This window comes from Dermacentor andersoni, chromosome 9, assembly GCF_023375885.2.
Source record: "Dermacentor andersoni chromosome 9, qqDerAnde1_hic_scaffold, whole genome shotgun sequence".
Taxonomy (NCBI): Eukaryota; Metazoa; Arthropoda; class Arachnida; order Ixodida; family Ixodidae; genus Dermacentor; species Dermacentor andersoni.
Genome location: NC_092822.1, coordinates 94,515,483 through 94,542,500, shown reverse-complemented (window position 1 = coordinate 94,542,500; position 27,018 = coordinate 94,515,483). Strand labels below are relative to the sequence as shown.

The 27,018-nt window shown below is 47.8% G+C and overlaps 1 protein-coding gene across 4 annotated transcripts in view; it reads right to left on the bottom strand.

The window, feature by feature from the left end:
• Nucleotides 1-27,018, bottom strand: part of Tdh (L-threonine dehydrogenase) — an 81,951-nt gene that overhangs the window by 34,278 nt on the left and 20,655 nt on the right. The window contains exon 1 of one of the 4 annotated variants that reach the window (XM_050176280.3): nucleotides 15,155-15,363. The exons of the other annotated variants lie outside the window; for them this stretch is intronic. The gene's annotated coding sequence lies outside the window, so the exon portion shown is untranslated. Of the gene's footprint in view, nucleotides 1-15,154; nucleotides 15,364-27,018 lie in introns of those variants that run through there. 4 annotated transcript variants of the gene reach the window in all.

Sequence of the window (27,018 nt, the reverse complement as noted above, 5' to 3'; positions counted from 1 at the left end):
TTCGCTGAACTCGCTCTTCCTGGCGTACGCAGTTACGCCAGTACAACTGTGAAAATTTGCACCTCCAGTGTAGGGTAGCAAACCGGGTGCCCGTCTGGTTGACCTCCCTGTCTTTCCTGTTCTTGCTCTCTCTCTCTCTCTTGCGCTGCTCATAAGCATACTGATTAAGCTCCCGAGCACTTGCATACGTGATGTATTGCAACGGCCGTAATTAACGCACATACTTTGAATTTTGCATACACATTACCCAGTACCTGGCCCTGAATTTCGTCAAACGTAGATAAGGCCGATTGTGTAGTTCATGGAAGACCTCACTAAGTATATTCCTCACAAAACGCATGAAAAAAAAAAACGAAAAAGAAACGAGGGTTCAATAATTATTTTTAATGTTCGCTATATTGCGTTCAAAACGAAGGCTATGTGAAAACGAAGTTTGGTCATTCTAATGCGTATGGCACCATTTTCTAAAGCCAATCAAGCAATCCGACATCCCGAAGAACAAGCTTAAAACCTGCCTCTGCTTAGAAGAATTTTAGATTTCCGTAGCACCGTTTGTAGGCTGAAGGTTGTTGTTGCTAGGCTCCCGTCGTCGCAACCAGGCTTCGGGCTGGTTTCACAGCTTGTGCGAAAGTGTGGTCACGACAGCGCAAGCTCACTTGCGAGTTCAAATAACTGGCGTCACTTGCTATCACAGCAGAAACGTCTGTAGGTATGCTCTTAATTTACTTTTGGACCACAATGTGAAAGAAGAATTACAGCAAATAAACGCGGCTGTACACAGCTGCGTCGACTTCCCTGCTAAGCGGGCCTAACGTCAAGGTGGGCATAAAGATTAATCGTCTATAGTTCCTTGAACTTGAACGTGGTACACTCGAATTGCGTCACGACCTCCTCGAAAGACATCGCGGCCGCTAATCCATTGTAACACATTGTGCGTTGCTCGACTCTTAAAACCAGTGAAAGGCTTTGTCCTGTCATCTAGCTCCAACCTTCGTTTCACCTCGAGAGCCTGTGGTCAACAATATGTAGACAGGAATATGGAATGCCTTTGAGAGTGGGCACGCATGGACAGTGCAAAAGCGTGCGACGCGGTTTTTAGTCATCCTCGCATGCGTATACCTTTTTTTTGTTATGTGAAGCAGCCGCAGCTGTGACATTTAATTATAAGGAAGATAGTGCAAGCGGAAATCCTCAGGGACTCGCTCTGTCTTCGTTTAACAACTGTTTCTCTCTACTTATTCTTTCTCTCCCTCCTGTTTTTCGTCCAGTACGCATACGGCGTCAAGGGGCTAGCGTCTAGCGCGTATAGGGACGTCTATATCGCGTATAGGGACGTCTATGGCGCGTATAGGGATGTCTATAGCGCGTATAGGGATGTCTATAGCGCGCATAGCGCGTATAGGGATGTCTATAGCGCGTATAGGGACGTCTATAGCGCGTCTATAGCCCCCTTTCCCTTCCCCCAGTGTAGGGTAGCAAACCGGACGCTCGTCTGGTTGACCTCCCTGCCTTTCCTCTCTTTACTATCTCTCTCTCTCTCTATAGCGCGTATAGGGACGTCTATATCGCGTATAGGGACGTCTATAGCGCGTATAGGGACGTCTATAGCGCGTATAGGGACGTCTATAGCGCGTATAGGGACGTCTATGGCGCGTATAGGGATGTCTATAGCGCGTATATGGACGTCGTATAGGGACGTCAATGGCGGCAGCTCATTACAGGAAGGTGGCAATAGGTCCGGCATTCAGAAAACGCGCCGTATTGTGTGTCTGTCTATGTTTTTTTAAGTTAGAAGAACTTGTAACTTCTTGAGTTCCTTGCGAGCTGTATTACTCTAAATTCGGACGCTATACTTGCGCAAGAAGTCAAAAACACATAACGGATAAGTTAACAAAGTGCACTAATCAACGTCGTAACTAACTACTTTAGGGCACATATTGCAATTTACAAATTTGAGCCAGAGAGTCCCATGCAAGCACATCCATGTTGCTCCAGGCACGTTGTCACACTGACTTTGTTTCGAGGCGCTCGGAACGAATTTGGACACTAGCACTAGTTTCGTGATAAGCGTCGTCGAACTTGCGGCAAAAATGCACTCTTGTCCCACTTACTGCTTAAAGTAACATGTCTCTTGATTCGCTGTATCACAAAAATAACTGGAACGGCAATCAATTTAATCGCACATTTTGGTACCGCATATTTCGAAACCAATGTCATGCGCAGAATTCGTGCGAAGTGATTGTGCACTGAAAAAAAAAAATGTGCGGAAAGTGGGACGTGCTGGTTATTCGTGACTATAAGCACAACGCAAACTGAACAGGAAGCAGAGAAGCACACCGGCTACAATTTGCAAGCTGCAGCATGTGTCGTAAAGCAAGCAGTTGAAAAGCTAATTTTCCATATTTTTGCAATTAGTTCATTGAGCATTTCGATATCTCGTTCGGATAATGTCTGCCTGTTATAGTAGTCCAGCTCAAGTTGTTGAATTGCCGGGAAGTGCCCGCATATGCGAAAGAGCTATGCGTATACTGCAACGTTCACTCGCGGACAGAAGAATAGCGCGCTCGGCTGAAGAAGCTGTTCGCAGACGGACGAGAAGGCAAGTCACTGAGATAGCAAGTTACACGTTGTGTCTGCACTGGTTCGCGAAGCCCCTTCTGCGTCATATGTGCCTCCGAGATGTGTGACCAGGCTGTATTTTTACTTCCGATAACAACTTTTACTCAGTGTTCGCACTGGTCTGCGGATTTTGTCTGAGGCTTCTCCACGTCATAAGACTCGGCGGTGAAACGTGCCATTGTAAGTCCTCTAAAAAAAACAGTGTCCAACTCTAAATAAATGTACATGCACCTGTTCGTTTCAACTGGTATACCTGTAAATTCACACAAAAAAACTTTGTTAATATCTCAAGTTACCTATATTATGTGTGTGCTTGCGATATGCAAAATAGTTTTATTGAAAAGTGGCGTCGCCTTCGCCCGAGGAAGCTGATGCCACTCAGAGCCGCCGTTACGCGAGCTTCGTGCATCTGTAAAGTCCAGCTACTCTGGCGACTGTACCACAACGTCGCGGTGGGTGTCAGCACGCCAGCCGACAGCGAGTTTTCGCGACGACCACGCCGCCGTTGCGATGTGCACGGCCGGTCACGTGACTCAGTCGACTGGGTCACTCGTTGCCGACGGCGCCGTGAAACCTGTACCCCCTCAGCCGTAGCGAACGGTGCTCGAAAAAAAAAAAACACTGACAGTTGTAAATTGCAGATGTTTGAAATCGCTTATCTGCTCATCATCATTTCACAAAAGAACGGTTGATAGGATGATAACGGCGACGTTTAGGGGAGTGAGCCGTCTCGCAGTGTATACCGGGGCGGCGAGACGCTGATTCCGAGTTGAACTGGTCCCGTATCGGGGCAGCTTAAATGTTTACGCTAAAAGGGTTGACTTGACGTCCGCTCGTCAGAAAAGATACGCTCTACGTCTTACTTTATCCCGACTGCAATTATCTCTTCTTCTGAAAAACAAGGTTGAAGTTGTAACCGATGTTTGCCGGTCACAGTTTCGCGGTCGTCCATTACTGTGTTCGCCGGACCCATTATCCTGCCGGCAGGGAACGTTTAAAAGGATCAAAATCTTGCGTGACATCTCTAGGTTAATAAAAAGCATAGTTGGGGGCGTTTGTAAGGCCGCGACCGCAGCGTCCGATAAAACAGTCATTCTGCCACCCACAATCGGGCCCGTGTTTTGAGATGCTCAGTTCCTCTCGACGTGCCGTCGCCATCGACATCAGTTACCACTGTTGCCAGCGTCCGCGCACAGCAAACAGACGAGATTTTGAAGACACAAAACAATTTTGTTTAAAAAAATTTCTTGACGTTTCGCGAATGAACTGCTGTGGGTACAGATACTTCAGATAGCATGCAGGCTTTACGTCACGCCATGAAAAGGAGAATGCCTAAAAAAGCGGCTGTCGGTCTCTTGGCGTATTACAGAGCAATTAAGGAGGGCAGCCGATACTGTAGTTGACATTACAGGGGGAAAATGAAGCTGGGCAGGTCATGTAATGCGTATAGGGAAGATGACTGGCGGTTTATGTTAAAGGGCCCCTGAAACGGTTCGGACAAATTTTGCAGACGCGTAGGGTACAGCTAAAGTAACTCATTCGCACCGCAACTTGTGTGAAGCGTCTCATATTAAGAGAGCTACGGACGACTACAAGTTACCCTCCTCCATAGCCATGCATTTTCTCCTCAACTCGTCCGCCGAGTGATCGGGGCGTCATGATGGCACGTCGTGTCGTCTACTTCCGGCTACTGCCACTGTGTTTGGTTGAACTCTGTGCCACCAGGTGGCTGCACCGTGCAGACCATTCACGTTTGCGCTTCTGCTCATCCCGTGAAACAACACGGTAAACCAGCGAGGCCCTGTCCCCTTGCGCTTGATAATACCGGACTCGCGAAATGCTATTACATTAGTAATCTTCCTGTGTAAAGTGACGGCCGCAAACGCGCAAATCCTCGCACCGATCGGATAGCGGCAGTCCAATGTGCTGCAGCCACTCCGCTCGTCTGCTGCCTTGCAGAAGGACACGATGTCGCAGCTTGCCATATTGCTAATCGCTACGTTTGCAGTGCACAAGGCAACAAAGTCGAATCATAGTGCGTGCGAAAAGACTGAGACCGACTCTGACCGCGGAGCTCACGTAAAAATAGAACACGTTGTAACACAAGCAGACGACGCTTGCTGTGTGCCGGAAGTGCTTAAGTGTAGTGAGAAATTGTTCTTGTTCATTGTCTTTATGTTACTTTCTTTCCATAGAAACAAATTAACTAACATTCCAACTATTACAAACACCATTTGTTCACCATAAAGGTGGAAAAATTATCGATGACACGCCCTGGGCAGCCAATCAGATAGCTCGCCCTATAGTGACGTCAATTGGGTGATTTACGTCATATGGGTAGGGACGGCTGAAAATTCCGCCGAGCAGTGTGCGGCGATCGGCAGCGATGTACATTTGTAAAACCTTATAATAAATTACACGCTTTACGCGGAGCATGTTAGATGCGTCAATTAATGATCAGAAGCCGGAATGGCCAAAAAAACGGCTACGTGAATCGAAGCCGCGATAGATGTGCTCAGCAGTGGGAACATATACGGCCACCCAGCCATATTATACTGTGCGAGGGCCTCTGGAAGGAACAGAAATTTCGGATCAGCTTCGCCGACGTTTGCAAACAACAAATGAAAGAATGTCTAAAAAAAATGTGACATAGCAACGGCACCACGCAGCGGCTGTTAGAACTTTGTTGCGCGGCTTCTCTGGACTTGTGTAACGCGCTGCGCTGCCACGATGCGCCGCGGCGCAAAGCCGCCAGAGTCCCGGGTACGAATCCCAGCCTGTGACGGCCGTATCTCGGTGGGGAGTACCAAATGGAAGGAACCTTATATGGGTGGTCAAAAAAATGAAGCACGACGTCAGCGCTCATCCTGGTACTTCGACCATCGCGCTCTTGCACCCTCCCCCCGCGACAACGGGTGCAAAATTGCTTGTTCTTGTTCCCTAAAATTTGTCCTGATTGAGTGACCAGTCGCACTCCTTCCCCGTCTACCGGTCTGCCTGTGGTTTCACCTGAGTACCACTACGGGGCTTGAGGAACGTGGGATACCTGGAAGTTTTAAGGAAGAGTTTAGGGAACGAAATTAATGCTAATACTACTATTAATAATAATAATCGTCATCATCATCCGTAGCAGTATCCATATCCAGAAATAAATTATAGGACACAGTTACCGTTCCCGGGGGCTTAGGTCTTTGTGGATAATAAGATCAGACGTGAATGATTTGCATTGGAGATCAGCAAAGGAAGGATGGAGTGTTAGTGGCGTAAAAGCAGGGCACACACAAAAAAATAAAAGAAATACGCACATTCACTATTATAGGAAAATACATTTGTTTAAGATTTGATGGTTTGTTGTCAACATGGAAGATTCTTGTTAGAACCACGCATCTTCCTCCTCCTTCTGTTTTTCTTACTATTATTATTATGCAAACATCCATACACACAACACAGGAAGAAAGAAAAGCGGGCTAGCAATTATTTCCCGAAAGCGGACACCACGCCGACCCTCTTGAAGATGAGAGAAGGAAGAAAAAAAACGGAGGGGAAGAAGGAGGCACCCCACAACACATCATATCACGCACCGAGTATGAGCACTACGGGCGAGAGTCCAGCCACGTGGTTGGGAAGTATTCTAGTTCAGTAAAACCTCGTTATAACGAAGTTGAAAGGGGAGCCAAAATTCGTTATAGCCATTATTGAATGTACTGCAGTATGAATCTTTATGGGTATTTCAAAGGTAATTTCGCTTACTTTGTTATATTCATTATTTCGTTATAGTGAGATTTGACCGTATGACTTTGCAAGCCTCGCACATGTAGAGTCGAAGCACGATCTTTCGGAAAGAAGAAATCGTGAAGCGCAATTCGAGAACAGTTTTTAGCTGGGCTTGTTCGGCAACACAAAGCGACAATTCCTGAAATTTGAGCATTCTAGGTTCTAACAGCGAGTGCCTGCCGACCACGAGGGCAATTACTAAACGCGGCAAAAACGAGAAAATGACGAGTTTTAGCGGCTTCAGCCACCAGGTCGTTTCGAAGCCGACGACGATAAAAACCTGCCCAAAACCACGCACCCGAATCCGGTCGACACCAATTTGCAGACCGTCGTATACAGAGTGTTGCCTGGCGTCAGACATTTACCCATGTCGCCTTCCCCGCGAATTATGGGCACCCTTGCGCCAAATAGCCCACTCATATGTTCTCCTTCCTCGCGAGTGGAAGCCACGTCCACAGCAGCTGCCAACCCCGGTTTCCAGCCTCAACAGTAAGAAGAAGAAGACAAAAAATTCCAGCCATACGCCCATCTATCGCCACCAACGTCGCTGCAACCCGCCGTGGTGTATCGGCGACTGCTACGTCCCGGTGCTACCTGGGAGGACGCGGGTTCGATTTCTAGGCGTGGGAGCTGCATTGCGATATTCGTGTATGCAGAGGGAAAAAAATAAATAAAGTTGTCAATATTAAAACGCGGAGTCGATACGCTACTGCATCTGTCCGCAGCCCTGAGGAATTGATGTTAGACGTTATCCACGGTTACTCCTGCAATATCGCACTGCTGGCCATGACTGACCCTGCAGTCGCCACCCCTCCTCCTCCGCCTGTGACTTCCGTTCGAACCCTCGCCCCCCTCTTTCTTTTTCCGCTATGTTAGGACTCAATATAGCCGATGAACGAGAAGATTGGGAAACGAGGGGCCCGATTTTCGTTAGTCACAACCACACAAAGCCAACAGATGATGAAGCCAAGAAAAGCACGGGAACAATTATTTCAACCACAAATAATTTCCCTCGCGTGCTCTTTCTTGGCTTCACAGTATCCGGTGGCTTAATGTGCTTGCGACAATACAGTCAAAAGTTCTGTACAGGGGTGGTTACCTCCTGCGCTTGCCGGACGCTAACCTTGCACTCCCAAGGGCTTTCCGATCTGGGCGCGAACTTTCACTGTACGGGAGAAGAGATTCCTCGTCTGCTCGGCTTCGCGGAAGGGATTAGCGCAGCGCTTCCCGCTTTGAGCGAGCGCTGCAGCGTACAAGCGCCGAAACTGGCACGCGCCGAAAGCTTCGGCGCGCGCTGGCAAGCGAATGCGTCGCTTCGCTTCGGCTGGAGGGAAAGGGCGCGCAACCACTGGAGACAAGCTCCGACGCGCGCCGAAGCTCGCTCCTCGGCTGCGGCGCACTGTTGCTGGACTATTCCGTCTTCATCCGTCAAAGTCCGGCCTAAAACAGCCTGCTGTAAACTAAGCTTGAAAGAATAAGTTAGTGATCTGTACGCGCTTTTAGATATAAAAAACACGTTTGAATAATGAATATACACCTGCCGCAACAGTTTTTTTATTTTTGAAGTAACAATAGTGTACAAAATATCGACATCAGCGCTCGCGCGTCGTCTGTCTGCAAGATCGCTTTGCAAACACCTGCACGACGATGCCATATATCAAAAACTGTTGCACCATTTCATTTTTGGTAGCTTATTGCACAGCCAACTATGTAAGAATTAGGCGTGCAATGTATAACTGAAAAAATCTGTGTTGGAAATATTGCCACGTAGTAGTGACGGTAAATAAATAGTGCCGGCTCAATCGCAACGATAGCGTCATGCAATGTCGGCAATCGTAGAAAATCTCATCTGCGGGTCAAGCGCGTCGGTTTGCATACGGCAGTCGTCGAAATTTAGAGCCTATTCACTGGTGCCCGCGTGCCTTCCAGAAACTACAACAAAATTTGTGTCGCGCATGCAATCAGATTAGCAAGGTTCGTCCACAACAGACAGAACCATCGATAACATTCGCGAAACTTCCGATACGTTCAGGCGCATCCTGCACCGAGCGATAACGTTTAACATTTTTTAGCCGGTGAAATACGGTAACCGGATACAGATAAAGCATCCGTGTCAATATAATTATGCTTGTTGGTGCATGAGAGAAACGTGAACAAGTGGGTTCTGAGAAAATCAGCAAAACAGAATTGAAACACCTGTAGCACTCAAAAAAAAAAAAAAAAACTAGAATAGCTAAAATGTATGCAATTCGTTTCTTGTCTCCCCCCAATTCTTGATTCTGCCAAATCTAGCCCATGGAGCACCTCTATTATTCTAGGTTGTTTTGATGCATCAACACCGCATCCGGAGGCCTTCACATTGAGTGTATTGCTACAAAACATTTTCACAGTGTAAGGGCCATGTTCTATTGTAACTGGTTTCCACATATCAAGTTTGCCTTTTTTTACATTCATCAAATGACATACCGTCAGGTAATACAAGCTTGAGAATTAGAGGGTTTTAATAGGAGTCTTTCGTTGCCCTTTGCGAAGTCGTACTATTGAAGCACTTATTCGAATGTATGGGAGCAGCTCATTTCCATAGTATAAGAAATATATAAACAGGTTATTTTCACAATTTATACACTTCGTCACCACAAAAAGAAAAATTGCAGTTTATTGTTTTCAGCCTGCTATGATATTTTGACTGAGAAAGATATATTCAATTTGTTCTGCGAGGCACGCAATAATTGCTGTGGCATATTATTTTATTACACAACACTGCATACAGTAGCCAGCTATTATTAAAACTCAGAAGAAATGAATAGCACAATGCATATGATCAGGCACATAGCATATTATTGCACTTTCTTCATTCATGCCAGAACGACGACCACAGGCGTCCTTCTCCAAGGTCAGCATCCATCGTGCCTCCTTACCATCGGGCTTCACACCCTCAGCACGTTCAACCTCAGCTTTGTGGTGTTTAAAACAACCTCAAGTGCGTCTTACGGTTCCAGGGATAAGAAAGAAGACCGTCCTGCCTACCTTGGCCTTGAAGCAAGCAGCTCTGGATTGTTTGCACACTTTCTACTTTGATCAAGTCCGCATATATACGGATGGTTCTTCCACTCAGACCAGCTCCACCAGCGCAGTGTTTATACCATCACGATCACTAAGCATCCAATACAAGATTTCTCACTTGACAACATCGACCGGTTCGGAGCTTGTTGCCCTCCGAGGTGCCGTTGATTATATTAATAACCAACCGGCTAATCGGTAGGCAATATTCTGCGATTCAAAGGCGGCCTTACAATGTCTTCTGTCATCTCTCCGTCGCGGGTCATGTGAACAACTCGTCGGAGATACGAGAAATGCACCATCACATGATCATGAAAGGACACGACGTCGTGTTTCAGTGGCTGCCTGGTCATTGCGGTATCTCCGGCAACGACCTCACTGACGAAGCTGCTAGGAAAGCCCACGAAGGAGCAACCCTTATTTCTGTACCTTTATCGCGGACCGACACAGCCCAACACTTAGGCAAGCTAGCACACTCTTTTGACATTGGAAAACTGGCACACACCTGAATTCACTCAACATCGATTGCATTCCCTCGATCCCTCTATGCAACTGCGGCTGTTACCAGGTCTTCTGCGAAATGAGGAAACAGTGCTGTGCCGCTTACGTTTGGGCGTCGCATTCACCAGTGCATATGCATTTTTGATTGGAATGGCTGATAGCGTCGAGTGCAATGCCTGCGGTGTCGAGGAAACCATAGAACACCTAATGTGCTACTGCCCATCTTTTGAAGATGAAAGGCAAGACCTCTGCAGAGCTCTCAATCAGCTAGATGGAAAGCCGTTCACCTTGAACAAGATCTTGGGACCATGGCCTCGCATGTCGCAGCTACAAAAGGCCACAAAAGCGCTGCTGCGATATTTGAAAGATACCGGATTGAGTCAGCGTCTGTGATCCAGACTGAGTGACCGACTGATATCCCCAGTGGACTTTCTCTTCTTTTAATCTTTCCGTCCCCCTTTCCCTTTCCCCAGTGTAGGGTAGCCAACCGGGCCAGTCCTGGTTAACCTCCCTACCTTTCATTTATCATTTTCTCTCTCTCTTCTTAATTCATGCCCTTTTTTTAATTGCACGAAAGCTACTGCACTAAAATAGTATACTAGTACATACTTAAAAAGCAAAATTTTATACTACGATAATAGTCAATCATTCAAATTTTTATTGTAGTGCCCAGGAACAGCCTTTGTACTGGTGCACTTAACGAGCACTACGTGAGACAAAATGTAGAGAAAACATGAATGCAGTAGACAAAAAAATGGAAGATAGAGAAACAAATAGGGAAAAAAGGAAACGCGGAAAAGTAAAAGGGAGTTAATCCGACGTGATTATTTACAGATACACAAAACACAGGAAATGAACTCTGAAGTATGTTTTGGAGTCGAGTCTTATTAGCACAATCTTGTAACAAGCCCAGGCAACGAATGTGGAATGCTACCTGGTATACTGTTGCGGCACAAACAAATGCATATGATCAAGAAGCTTTAAGGAATGTATAATGTCATGGACCACCTTATACAGGAACAAAAGGTGCAGGAACAAAGGCTCAACTGTGGTCGCCAGAATGGCAAAAGTGGTGCTGGAAGATAGACATCAATTTATTCTGGATGGGTTCAATGAGGTCAGAATTAGATTTGCTCATTGCACCCCCCTCCTCCAGAGGCATACTCTAGTAGTTGGAGGCACACAGCAGAATTTCAGAAACACAACAGGTGAGTGGAAATCATGCAATATACGTCATGCAATTCCAAAAGCGTGAAGGGCATCTTGTGTAATTATCTATGTGAAGAGAAGCTTAGCATTTTGTCGAAGTACACACCAAAATCTTTCATTTCATCGACCCTAAGGAGTGGAGCATCATGTAGGGTGTATCAAAATTTCACATGGTGCGTTTTGTGCATATAACTTAATGCCATAGTGTTGGAAGCATTTAAGAGTACTTATTGTTTCTGCACCAGTTCGAGAGTGAAAAAATATCTTTTTGGAAGTCGATGCAGTAGTGAACACTGTTGACAGTCTGAAATAGTCTGAAAGTCTGAAATGTCGGCACACAAAGTCATGCTGTTCATTTATTAAAATGCTCTTAGCACTAACATAAAGCGAGGAATCCCATATCGATTCAAACACCTGACGCACTGAAGAGGATAGATATAGGTCGGCAGTTAGTAACTGCACATCTAGCACCTGATTTGTGCATGGGCAATGTCATGCTACCTTCCGAGTGCTAGAAAAGGTACTAGACTTTAGGGAACTATTGAAGATGCTTGTGAGAACGAGGAACAAGTATGCTTCCATACATCTTAACCCTTTCAGACGCCACTTTATCCCGTTGATTGAAAAGTTGCTTTCACCACATCTCTTGCATCCTCAGAATCGTAGAAAGTGTACAGCCGCAGCAAATATTAAGAATTTTCAATAGTTCAGCTAGTTTTGTCAAGTTTACAAAATTTCGACTCCATGCGAAAACTCGCTACAGGAACACAAAATATGAAAACATGTACTATTTCGTGCTTTGAAAAGCACTTATCCAGCCACTTGACAATTATGCCTGGTGCACGACATTGTAAAAAACAATGAAAGAAGTGAACCCGCTACATACAACATACTGACACAGAGTAACAACACCCAGCCGTCTACCTTCCCACTCATTTTGTTAAAACATTCTGCACATTATTCAAAATTGCAGCACAGTTCCAATAATAAGTGTTTCAAGATGTATGAAACACATTTTAAATACCATTACTTTCATCAGTGCTTTTGCTATTGATGCACGCTCCTGCTGTGCCCAATTGTGTAGACAGCGTCTCAAAGGATTAAGCTCTGTGGAGGAAATACCATCAACACCACAAGAAAGGGAAAGTTTAAGGCACTTCATATACTTGGAAACGAGGTTTTCATTGACTGTTAGCATACACTGCGCCAGACTGAGAAGGAAGGTTACTTGAAGCATATTTCACACCACATAGCAAACAGAAATCTCCTGCAAAGGCATCGGCAGTGTTCGAGACAACACCACTATTTTCATGAAGAAGCCGTACATCTTTGGCACTCCTTTTAGAAGAGAGAGCCCACAAAGCTCCAGAAATATTTTGAATTATGTGTCACGCTGGCTTCGACACAATCAATGTGGTCAAAGTAATGATTCTAATAATAATAATAATAATAATAATAATAATAATAATAATAATAATCTTAGTGGTAACTTGGCACACTAGACTAAAAAGAAGGCTGATGCCTGTATGTTAGAGAATCTGATAACCAGCCATCTAAAGCAGGAATTTGCAGGATGCAGAAGACACTTCCTTCCCCTCCACGTGCACACACACTTGCTCAATAACACAGCACAGCACACACGCACACACTCGACAGGTGCACAACACACAGGAGTGCCAATGAAGTCTGGTTCCAAGGAAGGAGAATCCAAATCGCCAGGGGGGTGGAGAGAAAGCTCTGCATGCCAGATATAATCATGGAGTTGTGGTGTCGGGCCATACAGGCATGATGAGGGCTCAGGCTGTGCTGACCACTTGTTCAGACGAAGTGAAAAAAGATTAGTGCTGTTTAGAGAGACGTCAAACACCCTGCAGTATAGACTAGTGCAATGTTGCATTGGTATTGCAGGGTGTGCTACTTGAGGGGTTTGAGGCAATCCTCGAAGGCTGGCAAGAGCTTGTGACAACCGAAAAGACGGGAGTAAAGGGTGCGTATTGTCCGGCGCAGAACAAGCTTAAGTTTGTTAGCATCGCGAGTTTGGTACGGGAACTATACTGATGAGCAGTACTCAAGTCGTGACAGAATGATAGAAGTGTAGAGTGCTCGGAAAACCTTAGGTCATCAGGGAAGGGAGACACGGGACACAAACCCAAGAAAGGGCCGGTGCTTACATACACTGCTAGTAACATGTGGAAAAATTGAGAGAACAGCTAAATGCTACACTCAGAATGAGAAGGGCCCGAACAGTCTTTATAGAAGTGCCTCCAAGGAAGAAGATTGGACTGCAGTAGTTTCGTTGTGGCTGATACGCATGGCAGCACTTTTTACGGTGCTACTACAAAGTTTTATATTGTAGGCCCAGTCGTTCGCCTTTACGGAATGTATTTATTGTAAGCACATATGCTGTTCATCGGCATATTGTTGTTGTGGAAGCGTTCAACTTGTTAATCAAACACATTCTGGGCAGATGCATTAGTAACTTGGTTTTGAGTACATCTTTGTCCTGACTACAATTTATAGTATCGCAGCAAGGAACATTTTAGTAGAGGCTGAAGGGATTCCAGCAGTTTAAGCATACTGACTGCACAAAACACTGATGACACCTTTTCACCTTCCCCACAATGCACTCACACCATTTACACTTTCCATAAGCAAAAAGTGAGATAAAAATTCAATTACAGTTTCATTGACTCAGTACTTGCTGCTTCTGAAGCGGGCATCGAAGCAATCGTGGTATACGCTGCTACATGCATAGGTCTTGCATGATGCAGGTCCTGCTATGCACTGCACACAGGGCACACGTTGCAAACAGATAATTTCTTTTTGCAGTGCTCAACTATAACGACACACTGACTCAAACATGACTGCGTTGTCACGTATGCTTCAGTGCGTCAGTGTTCTTGAATGCTTCACGAGCGATTTATGCCCAACTAGCCCAAAAGACGGACGCACTAGAAAGAAGTGAGTGAATGAGTACAGTGAACTTGTACTAAACTGGATTCACATGCCGAATAGAAGAGCGCAGTGTCAGCTGAAACAGGCAGCACGGCTGATTATGTAAGTACTTCCAATAGTTCGGCTACTAGTGTATTTCGCTTTCGGAAGTTATCTTTACCACTGGAAACAGCGCAGAGCTTGCCCGTTAAACTTGAGTCAACCGACACCACACGAAACACGGCGCGGTTGACCAACCCAACTTCCACACGGTTCATTCACCACATCACAGGTCACACGAAGTCAAGAGTGCCATATTTTAAATCACTGCAGTACCAAACGGACCTGAAAATTCATTTCCTTCGACAGAGTTTCTCAGGTGAGTTCGTTCACTCGCCAGTTACGAACTCGATGGACGCGCTAGGCCTACGCGTAACGTAAACAACATCGGCGATAGGCGAGTGTTGATTATCCAGACTTCGGAGCTCGTAAACGTGTTTCCATTCGTTTTGAGCACAACAAAATGCACATACAACAAGCACAGACGTTGCGGCAATCGTGATTCGGTTGGCTGTTTTAGCAGACGATCGTACCGAGCCCGGCGGAACCCAGTGGGCAGGTTGGATTAGTCGGCGTCGTTCGAAGTCGCTTCGGATCCACGTCGCACTGCCACAACCCACGGTAGTCGGTCGGTCGGTCGTGTCGTTGTCGGCTTACTATTACAACATTGTCTTTCAGGAACACTGTCGCGCGCGTCGTGCGTCCAAAACACTCGGACGATCGTTGGTGCCGGCGTCTCCGCTCGGTCGGCCATTACAGACCTAGCAGCCAGAGGCTCCGCAGCCTCCGATTGGTTGACGCCTGCGAGGCGTCGCAGCCTCCCATTGGTGCACGCCGGCGCAGCTTCGCCGCGCGCCGGCAAACTTCTAGCATCGGCAGTAGACATAATCGCTGCGCGACGTTCCGCTTCAGCGAGTTCCCGACCGACGCTTTGACGCATTTGACCCTTCGGCGCGCGCCGAAGCTTTCCAGCGCGTGCCAGTGGTTGGGGCTTTACGTGGAGGTCGCCGTACCAACGCGACAGGCCAAGCGCGCTCTTTTTCAACGGTGACGAAGCCTGGCGCTCCCGACTGCCTCCAGGTCGGGCCGCTGCGGCAGCAAACAATGCGGCACGCCGTCGCGGCAAGAAAGTGCCTCGCGCCCGCGTAGCCGACGTAACTCGCGACACCGCGGCGGCGGCAAGGTCGCGCTCGCCAAGCGACAGCAGCTGCGACGACGCCCTTTCAGCGGCACGGCGGAAAGGCTGCCGCCGACGTAACAGCCGAGCCCCTGCGGAGCGCGTGGCCACGCTGTACGGATCCACGTACGCGCTCGGGCCGACGTCATCCGCTGAACGGGGAAGCGCCCGCGTAACTAACGTAACGTGCGGGCTCAGCTGCCGTCCTCGTCTGGAACGAGACGCGCCGTTCTTTTCCTCCCATCTTTCTTTTCTTTCTCCGCGTGTGCCGCACCGGCGGACGCGGTTTTTCCTTTCGCCCGCGTGGCCATTTCCTCGGACGGTGAAGGTGATTGTGCGTGCTCCCATGTCTGGGCGGAAGGGGGGGGGGGATGACAGGAGGCGGGAAGAGCCATCGGCTCTGCGAGCTACGGACGTCGACGTCCGCGCAGGAGGCTGCGACTTTCGAGACGCCGGCTGGAAACGGAGGACAAAACTTCGATGCCTTGCGTGTAAGCAGCGTCTACTAATCGATGCAGAGGCGTTGCTGGAAGTGCGGGGGGGGGGGGGGGGGGGGGGGAGACAAGCTGCGATTGTGGTTTCTTGTGTGTCTTACAATTTTCAGATGACAATATCTTTTTCTCGTTTCTTCTAAGTCCGCATAAATTTTGCACCATAGAGATGCTGTAATGTACACGTCTGTACATAGTACATCTGTGGATGTGCGTCACAACGACGTTCGTCGGAACCGGCGCCGTTCAAGATGGTGACGCTGATATATTTCCTGCCGTTCCTGACGACGCTCATATAATTTCCTGCTGCTCGGAGCCGTGACACCCCCCCCCCCCCCCCATCCCCTCCGCCCCCCCCCCCCCCCCAACGAAAGACGTTGCACCCTTACAGGGTGCAAAGGAACCTTTATGGCAAGAAAATATGGTGATAGCTGCGACGGACACAAAAACTGCATGAAGTAAACTTAAGTCGCCGTCGCTGTTAACTCTCGTGTCAGATGTTTCAGTGCGTGTCTAGTTGCTCAGAGTGAATGCACCATCTGCAACTACGGCCTAACTTCGTTATAACCAAACGGCATATAACGGTGTAAGTGAAATTGCCCCTTGAAATTCCCTCGGAGATTCGCAGTGCAGCAAGCGTAATAATAGATATAACGAATATTGACGCATGTACTTATTTACGTACCTTTCTCCGGTGGCCGCTTCTTACCGGCTAACATACGTCAAGCGTCATCGCTCGGCGCACGACTCACCTGAACGTATCGGACGTTTCTCGAATGTTATGAATTGTCTGTTATAGCCGAACCTTGCGTAATCTGGTCGTATGCGCTTATTGTGTACTCTCCGGAATGCACGCGGGCACCGGCAATCACGCTTAAACCTTCGGCGAGTCACGCATAAAAGCCGACGCGCTTCAACCGCTCATCAGATTTTCGACGATCGTCGACTGCGTTCGTCGTGCTTCGGGTGTCGCTTGCTTTTGTGGGCGCAGGTTGGCCCAATAAAAGTTAGTTTCGTCATTCGCAAATATTTGCTATACCGTGTTCTCCACAGCCACCACTACGTGACAATATAACGAAGTAATTCTGACTGATCTTTCAACTTTGTTATAACGAGGTTTTGTTGCGTACGGTTTCTCTCGTCGCACGTGCAGCCGCAGTTCGCTGAAGCGTACACTCCACGAAAAGATTGCACCCATCGGGGCGAATCCTTTACGCACGGGGCACAGCAACGGTAATTTATCTTGAGCTCAGTTCCTTTCTTTAAAGCTGCGCACGTACAGCACGTCCATGTCTGCGTGACGCACTTGTCTAGACAGGAGAGCAGCGAGCGCGGAGTCTTAAAGAAAGGAAATGAAGGCAAGACAGATGACGATTATTGTTCGGAGAGAAAAGATACGCTCCAAAGGACTGCGAACTCGTTTTTAGAGTTTGCAGTAATCTTTTTTTTTTCTTTACGTCTTTAGAGTAAAGGTGCTAGTTAACCGTGGGACAACCTTGAGTGTGCAAAAGTCTCTACTGTGTACGTCCACGATGAAGGCTCCCCTGTCGCAAGCAGTTTTTGCTTTCAGAAGGTCAGCGCGCGAGACTGCTTTCATGCAGCACTGTTGACACAGGGCCAAAGGAACATGTGACGTGCACTACACGCTTGGACGCAGGAATGAGCGAGAGGGTAGAACCGTGCGCCGACCACCGACCTATCGTTTCACGGCCTGTTCATTGAGTGTCTAGTAAAGGTGTCGTCTTGCAGGAGACGTTAAAGAGAAAGTTTCGTCATTTCTATACCGTTACCTATGCCTGTAACAGCACTATAGTAGCGGTAGAAGGTAGACACAGAAGTTTTGAGAAATAGACAATAGGCAGAGGTATACGAAAATGCTAGAATTAAAAGCATGTTTAACATACCCGATTAGCACAATCAGGTTAGGCTACTATTTGTCACCGTCCCACTTCAAGGGGATGCCAATGAATCATCATCATCATCGAGAGGGCGTTGAGAGATTAATGCTGGCAACACTGAAATCCATTGAAACAGTTAATGTCACACTGAACTACACTAGCAGTGTGGTTTCGACACGAAATTCAATAAGGAGGGGAAGAAAGTGAGCCGTGGGGGGGGGGGGAGGAGGGGGGTTGGATTTGTGCCTTCGTTGATATTTTTTTTCGCTAGTAAATTAACCAACGTATCTTTGCCAAATGAATGCCATGGATGAGAGTTCAGAAATAATATTTTTCCAATCTAAACTGACGTACCTATAGGGTTGTTCCTGGCTTTCCATATAAAGGCACGTTAAAGTAGAATGTTAAATTAAGCTAGTAAATTACGTTTCCGTGACAGCAAAGCGGCCGCTCTTCTCACAACCAGGAGGTGGCTTGGTAAGTCAGCAAATAAAAAAAAAAGAAAAGCATAAGTAAAAGACAGGTCGCGCCGCCACCCGTAAGTTCCCGCAACATGTTCGCCATTTCGTCATCAATTATGACGACACAGCCTCCGCTCAGATCTAGCATATCGTCTACCGATAAGTAAGCCGTGCAGTGCGTTTCCTATAGCAAGTTTCTGTGGCTTCTTATGCACGAAAACGCGCCGAATGCGAGAATATAATCAGGAGTGCCTCGCTACGCCGCACTCCACAACCCTGGTGTCGGCACGTCAAACGCCAGAATTTAATTTGAAATACGTGTCATCGCATTGACGTACCGACGCACAGGTTTCGGCGGGAAATTCAGAGAAAAGTGTGTGTTTGTGTGTTTGTACACCCGTTTGTTTCAATAAGAATCAACCCATTTACGCCAAGCGAATAAAAATAAGGCCAGGAAGGAACGTTGTCGCACGTGCATTATCGTTGCATTTTGCCGGCGGTCGTCTTTCACCAGATTACGGACTTTCTCTCCCACCCCCCACCCCTTTTTTTTTTATCAGGCAGCGCAGATTCAAATTGACCCGTAGTTTCAGATGTCGACGACGCTACGTGTTGCTTGTCTTTCTGCGGCCACAGGTTCGCCGCCCCAATAAAGGGGCAAAATTCCACATCGCGCTTTCGATAGTTCTTTTTCTCTAGTCATTCACCTTCATTACAACGTGACAATGCTTGACTGTCGCAACTGATTTAATGTGTTGCTCTTTAAGCGTGGCTTTAAAGACTTGCTGTGGTAATACGTATCGCATATTTCCATTCTATACGGGGTCATTTTCGAGAAATAACAACGCGGTGAGTTGGGCCCGTCGGTGCATGCTATGAAATATAAGGAAAGAAGAAGGAAAAACAGCGGTAAACGCGACAAACCAAGACGAAGAAGGCGGCGAGACAGGCTTGAAGATGATGATTATGTCCTTAAAGACATTCGCACATACCCACTCAGGGGGACCGGCCAAGGGTCGGGCAGATTTTAGATATGTGTTAATGGAAGAAATTTAAAAACCAATAGTTTTGACAAATATAATAAGCAAGTAAAATACAAGACGATTCAGTAAACATTCTAATATGACAAAGAAAAATAAAGTGTATAGATATATATATTGAGATTTACTTGCCCGTTAAAGAACCCCAGATGGTCAAAACGAATCCAAAGACACCCCCCCCCCCCCCCCCCCCCCGATACTACGGCGTGCTTCATAATCAGATGGCGGTATTAAATTGTATTGTTCATTAACGTCAACAAACACAGCATGCAAACCTTCTAATTTAGTGCGTAATTGAGGCAGAAAGAAGGTCACAAAGGAGATCCGGAACAAAACACATGCAAAACTTGGAGCAGTAATTTCATGCTACCTTTAGAAGCAGAGGCATCGTGCGTGAAAATGTCAGCATTGTCATTGCTACTCACTGCGTTCAATAAACATTGCACATGTGGAATTATCTCGCTATGCATCTTAATGCTCATTGTTCCCGTCATTTGTCATCGCCATAATCTTATTACACGTCGATTTTGCGCACTCTAGAGCGACTATTCTTAAGGCCCCTTTACAGCCACGTCAGATCAACTTCATAGAAATCATACCTCAACTGCAAACCCATTAACACTGGCATGGCCCTCCCTGCCCGTACGTGGCCCTTGCGCCTGTAAACAGCACACATTCAATTCACGTATGGAACTCAGGGGACAAATTTTACGAACTCTACACACATACACACGATACCGCCCAAATCCCCTTCCCGGAAAATAAAAAGACAGTAGGTTGAGGCAAAGAACGGATTTTTGCACGTGAAACCCTTGAATTTACCTTTTTCTCTAGGCGTGAGAAGCAAACTGCGTATACCAGTTTGCTTCGCCCTGCGTTGGTTCCAGTTGGATTTCGAAGCTCCTCGAGAGTCTTATGCGGCGCGCCAAAGGAGGTAGACGTCAACCTTCGCTTTTCCCACGTGCCGTCCGCGGTGAATCATCTAAAACGCATTTCAGCTTAACAAAACAACAACAACAACAACAAAAAAAAAAACAGACGAGAAGGCAAACGAGGCAGGCCAATGATGGATACGCGAGCTTGAACGGTCGACATACCGCGTTTTTTTGCATTTATATACAACTATATATACGCCACTGCTTCGGGTGTTTTGACGACTTCTGCGTGGTTTCCCGTGAGACAATCCTAGGGCAGTCACTTTTGGGACGATACACATCTTGCGCTCGATGCTACGCATCTCTTATCAGCGCCACTGTTCGCGACCGGCTGATCCCGCTGACAAAGCGGACGGAGCGTCGTTCTGACCCCTGGCGAAGCGCGACAAGCGGGAAAGAAAGCGGTATCGCGAAGGGCGTCGCCACGGAATCGCAGTCTAGCTTAACTTGGGGCTAACTCGCATTGGTCACACTACAAACAAACTAACGACCAAGTAAGCGAACCATGAAACGCCAGCCTAATCGTTAAAAGCTTGATGGGAGCGCTCGCCCACTGCGTTATCTGCTAAGGTGCGAGTTACAAATAGAGGAGGATATATGACTTGACCCGCTGCAGCTTCCCTGTCGGTGTCACATATTGTTCATTTCCTCGCCTTTTTGCTGTCAGCCGCGCCGAATCTTCAAGATACCTCGCGAGCTTCAGCGAGCACAGCTATATCTCCTGTCCTCCTCGTTTATAACTGTCTACTCTGCAGGTCAGGCAACCACCGCTCACTTAACAAAAACAAAGGAAGCCCAAAAAGCCAGCGAGCTGGCTAGAGCAGAGAACGTACGGCACATCAACAAAACTTCGGGCATCGTTAGTGAGAGAATAGAGAGAAGGAATAAATGACGCGCAGAGCAGCCAGTGGAGAGCGTAAACAAACCGCGCGATGGCGTGATCGGGTTTCCAAGAAAAAGCGACCCGTTTCACCGGCGGCCTCCTTCAGGCACGGCCCCGGGGCATTCGGGCCGCGCCGCAATTCGTGACGTCATCACTAATGGCACGAGGCACGTCGCTGGCGGACATATCGCGGCTCTTCACCCGTTGATGGCGAACGTGGGATAGTTCCCTTCAAAACGTGGCGCACATCAGCCTCTTTCGTTTGAATGCAGTTGATCTGTTTTCCGTTGTCTGTCTGTCTGTCTGTCTGTCTGTCTGTCTGTCTGTCTGTCTGTCTGTCTGTCTGTCTGTCTGTCTGTCTGTCTGTCTGTCTGTCCAATGTCTGTGTGCATGTCTGTCTGGTCTGTCTGTATATGTCTGGTTTGTCTGTCTGTCTGTCCAATGCCTGTCTGTCTGTCCAATGTCTGTCTGTCTGGTTTGTCTGTCTGTCCAATGTCTGTCTGTCTGTCTGTCTGTCTGTCCAATGTCTGTCTGTCTGTCTGTCCAATGCCTGTCTGTCTGTCCAATGTCTGTATGCCTGTCTGTCTGTCTGGTTTGTCTGTCTGCCTGTCCAATGTCTGTCTGTCTGTCTGTCTGTCTGTCCAATGCCTGTCTGTCTGTCCAATGTCTGTCTGTCTGGTTTGTCTGTCTGTCCAATGTCTGTCTGTCTGTCTGTCTGTCCAATGTCTGTCTGTCTGTCCAATGCCTGTCTGTCTGTCCAATGTCTGTATGTCTGTCTGTCTGGTTTGTCTGTCTGTCTGTCCAATGCCTGTCTGTCTGTCCAATGTCTGTATGCCTGTCTGTCTGGTCTGTCTGTCTGTCTGGTTTGTCTGTCTGGTTTGTCTGTCTGCCTGTCCAATGTCTGTCTGTCTGTCTGTCCAATGCCTGTCTGTCTGTCCAATGCCTGTCTGTCTGTCCAATGTCTGTCTGTCTGGTTTGTCTGTCTGTCCAATGTCTGTATGCCTGTCTGTCTGTCTGTCTGTCTGTCCAATGTCTGTCTGTCTGTCTGTCCAATGTCTGTCTGTCTGTCTGTCCAATGCCTGTCTGTCTGTCCAATGCCTGTCTGTCTGTCCAATGCCTGTCTGTCTGTCCAATGCCTGTCTGTCTGTCCAATGCCTGTCTGTCTGTCCAATGTCTGTCTGTCTGGTTTGTCTGTCTGTCCAATGTCTGTATGCCTGTCTGTCTGTCTGTCTGTCTGTCCAATGTCTGTCTGTCTGTCTGTCCAATGTCTGTCTGTCTGTCTGTCCAATGCCTGTCTGTCTGTCCAATGTCTGTCTGTCTGTCCAATGCCTGTCTGTCTGTCCAATGCCTGTCTGTCTGTCCAATGTCTGTCTGTCTGCTTTGTCTGTCTGTCCAATGTCTGTCTGTCTGTCTGTCTGTCCAATGTCTGTCTGTCTGTCTGTCCAATGCCTGTCTGTCTGTCCAATGTCTGTCTGTCTGGTTTGTCTGTCTGTCCAATGTCTGTCTGTCTGTCCAATGCCTGTCTGTCTGTCCAATGTCTGTATGTCTGTCTGTCTGTCTGTCTGTCTGTCCAATGTCTGTATGCCTGTCTGTCTGGTCTGTCTGTCTGTCTGGTTTGTCTGTCTGCCTGTCCAATGCCTGTCTGTCTGTCCAATGTCTGTCTGTCTGTCCAATGCCTGTCTGTCTGTCCAATGTCTGTCTGTCTGTCCAATGTCTGTCTGTCTGTCCAATGCCTGTCTGTCTGTCTGTCTGTCTGTCTGTCTGTCTGTCTGTCCAATGTCTGTCTGTCTGTGTCTTTTGACCCAGCTACGCGCCGGGCGGGCGGGATTATTGCTTAGCGACTGAGGCAAAGGTGATGGTTAGGCTTTGGTGTCCTTATACTTATTTTTTTCTTATTTTATTGTGCGCTCAAGACCATAGGTCCTCAATTGTTAGTAATGCGACAATGCGTTGACCCGGGCGACTTCATCCTGCTCACGGCCTTGTAAGAGCGCAAAGAACGAGGACGAAAAGAGAAGCACGGGCGCTGAGCTTCCGCTTAGCGTTTATTTCAAAATACCGGCTCTCAGCAAGCACGGACAGCACACATCGGCACAATAAAATGTGGAAGCATTCTATGCCCCCCCCCCCCCCCCCCCCCCAGTCGTATGTATTCATCTGCATATACCTTGTAAAGAACAAAATAATATGCAGAAGTCACGCACTGCGGGAACCGGTGTCAGCGAAGCTTGCTGTGCTGTTTGCGTTCGTTGACGGTATTTAGCGGTGGCGTTGACGGCATACGACAGTCGTCATGTGATGTTAAATGTTGCCTCGGCTGGACGACTTGTGTTTGTCCACGTCACAGAGAGACGTCTCACAGAGAGAGAGAGACGTGTACACAGACAGACGTGCGATTGATTCGCTCGTTCCTTGACTAAAGAGAGCCCAACTGAGCAACGCTCTGCGACGACGCATTTTCTTTCCCCCGCGTTACATTATGCGAACTGCCACGTGCGCAGTGTGGTAAAGGTTAATCACCAGTTTCCTGACTGCGTCGGTGCGCGATCCGGTTGCACCGGCACGGCGGCGCAAGATCACCGGCGACCGTGCATGCTATCCGATTATCGCGCTTGGATCGCCGAACACTGTTTTCCATACACATGGCGTACTTAATTTCTATTGTCGCAGCGTGTAAGAGCTCGAAAAAGCGGGTTGCTGTGTCCGTCTGCCCGCAATCGTGCCGCCACCTCCTCCTCCTCCTCCTCGTCACGTTCGAGTGACAGTGCAGAGGCAGACAGCGGCACAACTTTGCGTTGAGAATCTATAGTCCTTGTACCGGGGGTGAATTTGCGCCACGAAAAGCGAGCTGTAGACTGAAAGTGCAGCAATGGCGTCGGCGAGCACTTGGTCCTCCAAATCTGAACTCGCGCGTAAGATCTGTCCGCCATTTTCGCATGTGTCACGCGGTGCACTCCGGAAAATTTGCCCCTGCGCGCGGGCCAATAAATAACAGAGCGCCGACGACGCGTCCGTCATCTTTTTAATGACACTCTCGACGGGTTGTCGTTTCAGAACGCTCCGGCAGCGCTTCGAAGGTCGTGCATATATATATATATATAAACGACGACACCAACTTTACGGTCCCTGAAAGAGTTCAGTGGGCTGAAAGAACGACAATGAAGCCGGAACGACGGCGTACCAGTTTAAACTAGTTTGGCCTTTCTTGCGCCTTCATGTGCCTTCAGCTAACCCGGTCCACACCTTGGCACGCAGCTCCGTGCGAGGGCGTGCACATATACCGTGGCACGCGAGCATTACAGCACGCCTAGGCTGCGGCCGATTACACAGGGCCACCGCACAGGCAACATATATAGGAAGGGGGGAAGGGGGTGATGAAGCAGATCGCACGCACCGTGGAGGTAGATGTTATGCGAAACAATTTTGCTGGTAACGGGCTACCCGGCATAGTCTGGGATAACGCAAAGCGTAACGCAATGTAACCAACGTGCTCGCCTAAGGCTGACAGCTATACGTGTCTGACGGGAGAGTGCGTGTGACGACAGCAAGGAAGCAAGAAGACGACGACGGTAACGACGCCGATGCCACGATTGGCGTTCGACCCGAGCTTGCGACACGCCGACTGCTGGGTTGGACAATAGGTGCAATGGGCGATCAGGACGAGGCGTGAGCGACAGAAGCACGGATTGGGACGTCGTCAGCGACTGCGTGTTAAACGATCGTATGCGCACCTATTATGGCTATGTCATGCACGAGGTGTATATACGTTGAAACTGCGGTGCCATTTGAACTCCGGGGATGAAACGCTAAAACCAGTTCGACCTGCATCTTGCCGGTCACGAAGGCGGAGGTTTAGTCTAACACAGCGTCGCAAAGCGCGAGCTATCAGGAGAAAATTTTCTTTGGATTTTGTTTGTGCCTCCGGGGCTTCCCCAATGATGTCCATGTAGTGTTCAATTTTAAGCCGTACGTATATCTAGCTATTGGTTTTTTTTTTGCTGTCGTCGATGAGTGATGTTGAATGTCCTGTTATCTCTCTCTCCATCTCTCTCTCTCTCTCTCTCTCTCACACACACACACAGTTGTGGCGGAAGAAATCACTGTGGCGCCGCAGAAAAATGAAAAAGAGTACGACGTACGTTGAATTAGCGCAGTATATTTCACTGACGGCTGGTGGACCAGCCTTTGTCAACCAGCCGAAACGTCAGTGAAATATACTGCGCTAATTCAACGTACGTCGTACTCTTTTTCTTATATATATATATTGCACCGTCCTACTGCAATTCCTTGGGGCGAAAGTAGTCATGTATATAAATAAATAAAAGTCGTCCAGACCACGTGTTCCGTGCACGAGTCGGCACTGTGCCGCGCACGGGCAATCGCCAGACTGGATTGCGTCACCACCCCGCAGATAGGTACGGTGCGTGCGGCATTTCACTTGGTATAGTCTGTGCCGAACAATAGGGACTCCAAACACATAGCGGATTCAAAGCTGGCGCACGCATCTAGTCCTGCACGGTCTCTCAGAAAAAAGGAACCCACGCCGAGTTTTGCAATGCGTTCCGATGACGCGCGGTGTCGCATGACTAAGCTTACACTTGTAGGCGTCGTATACGTATATACGCGTGTGCCCGGTTTTTCTACGAAGGCGAAGTAATGTTTAAAAACAGTCGTCTTGCAAGTAAAATGGCGGTTCCTTCGGATACGTGCCGTCGGCGTTGGCGACCGCGGTGTGACGATTGACACGAGGTCACAAAAAAAAAAAAAAAAAAAAAAAAAACAGAACACGTTAATTAATTCTTAAAGCTTTAGCTTCGGCGGTCTCGTCGTAGGTGGGAAATTGAAGCGAGCCCTCCGTACAGGCTTTATGAACGTTTGCGTCCGGAAAAGTGCGCTCACCCCCACAGCTTTGGCACGATGAATTTCAGCTATCAGCTTTGGCTACATAATCTGCGGGGATACGCATGCTCGATCGGTGTTGGTCGATGTGGTCGGTGTTGGCGTGAAATAGGCACTACTTTGTTCTGTTAATTATTAAAAAAATTTAATTATTGGGTTTAACGTGCCAAAACCACTTTCCGATTATGAGGCACGCCGTAGTGGAGGACTCCAGAAATTTCGACCACCTGGGGATCTTTAACGTGCACCTAAATCTAAGTGCACGGGTGTTTTCGCATTTCGCCCCCATCGAAATGCGACCGCCATGGCCGGGACTCGATCCCGCGACCTCGTCCTTAGCAGCCCAACAACATAGCCACTGAGCAACCACGGCGGGTCTGTTAATTATCGCTGGCCTAAGTTCTTAGTCGCCATCTCGATAGTGTTATAGCCTACAGATCCGTATAGTCGCGACGTCGTACGTTAACTTTTTGTAAAAGATCTGCATTCATTGAGCCCGGTGCCATAGGGAGTTTTCTGTTGTGAAAAGGAAAATACGTTGGCGTTCCCTACGCTTTTTAACTGCAGATCCAATAAGGAATCCTCACGACACCGTGGTACGAGACACGCCACAAAAACTGAAGTCGCTTATATGGCATTGCGCAGAAATGCGAACGCTGCGGAACCACCAGAGCTTTCCGATATATTATTTCCTTTCTTGAGTACAAATCCAACCGTCACTCGTCTCCCACTTACGTGATGAAGCAAGGTCGACCGTCAACTGCATCGACAGCTCTTTCTGTTTGCTCACTCTGTCGCTAAAAATTGAACACGCATATTCGACGTTGCGCTTCCGTGAGCAGAGATGGCTCGAAGGCCAGATAACTCGAACGTTGGGTTCGTTACTGAATCTCTGGAAAATGGCTACCCATTCCCAAAGATACGAATGACAGGCCATTTAATGTATGCTAAAGTATAAATGAAAATTTTCAATTAACGACGTCTGCCCGATCGACGACTGAATGTATTTTATCAGTTGCTTCATACAGTAAGCGCAATAAATCCTGAAGATTATGGGACAGGCCCGTTGAAGCACGG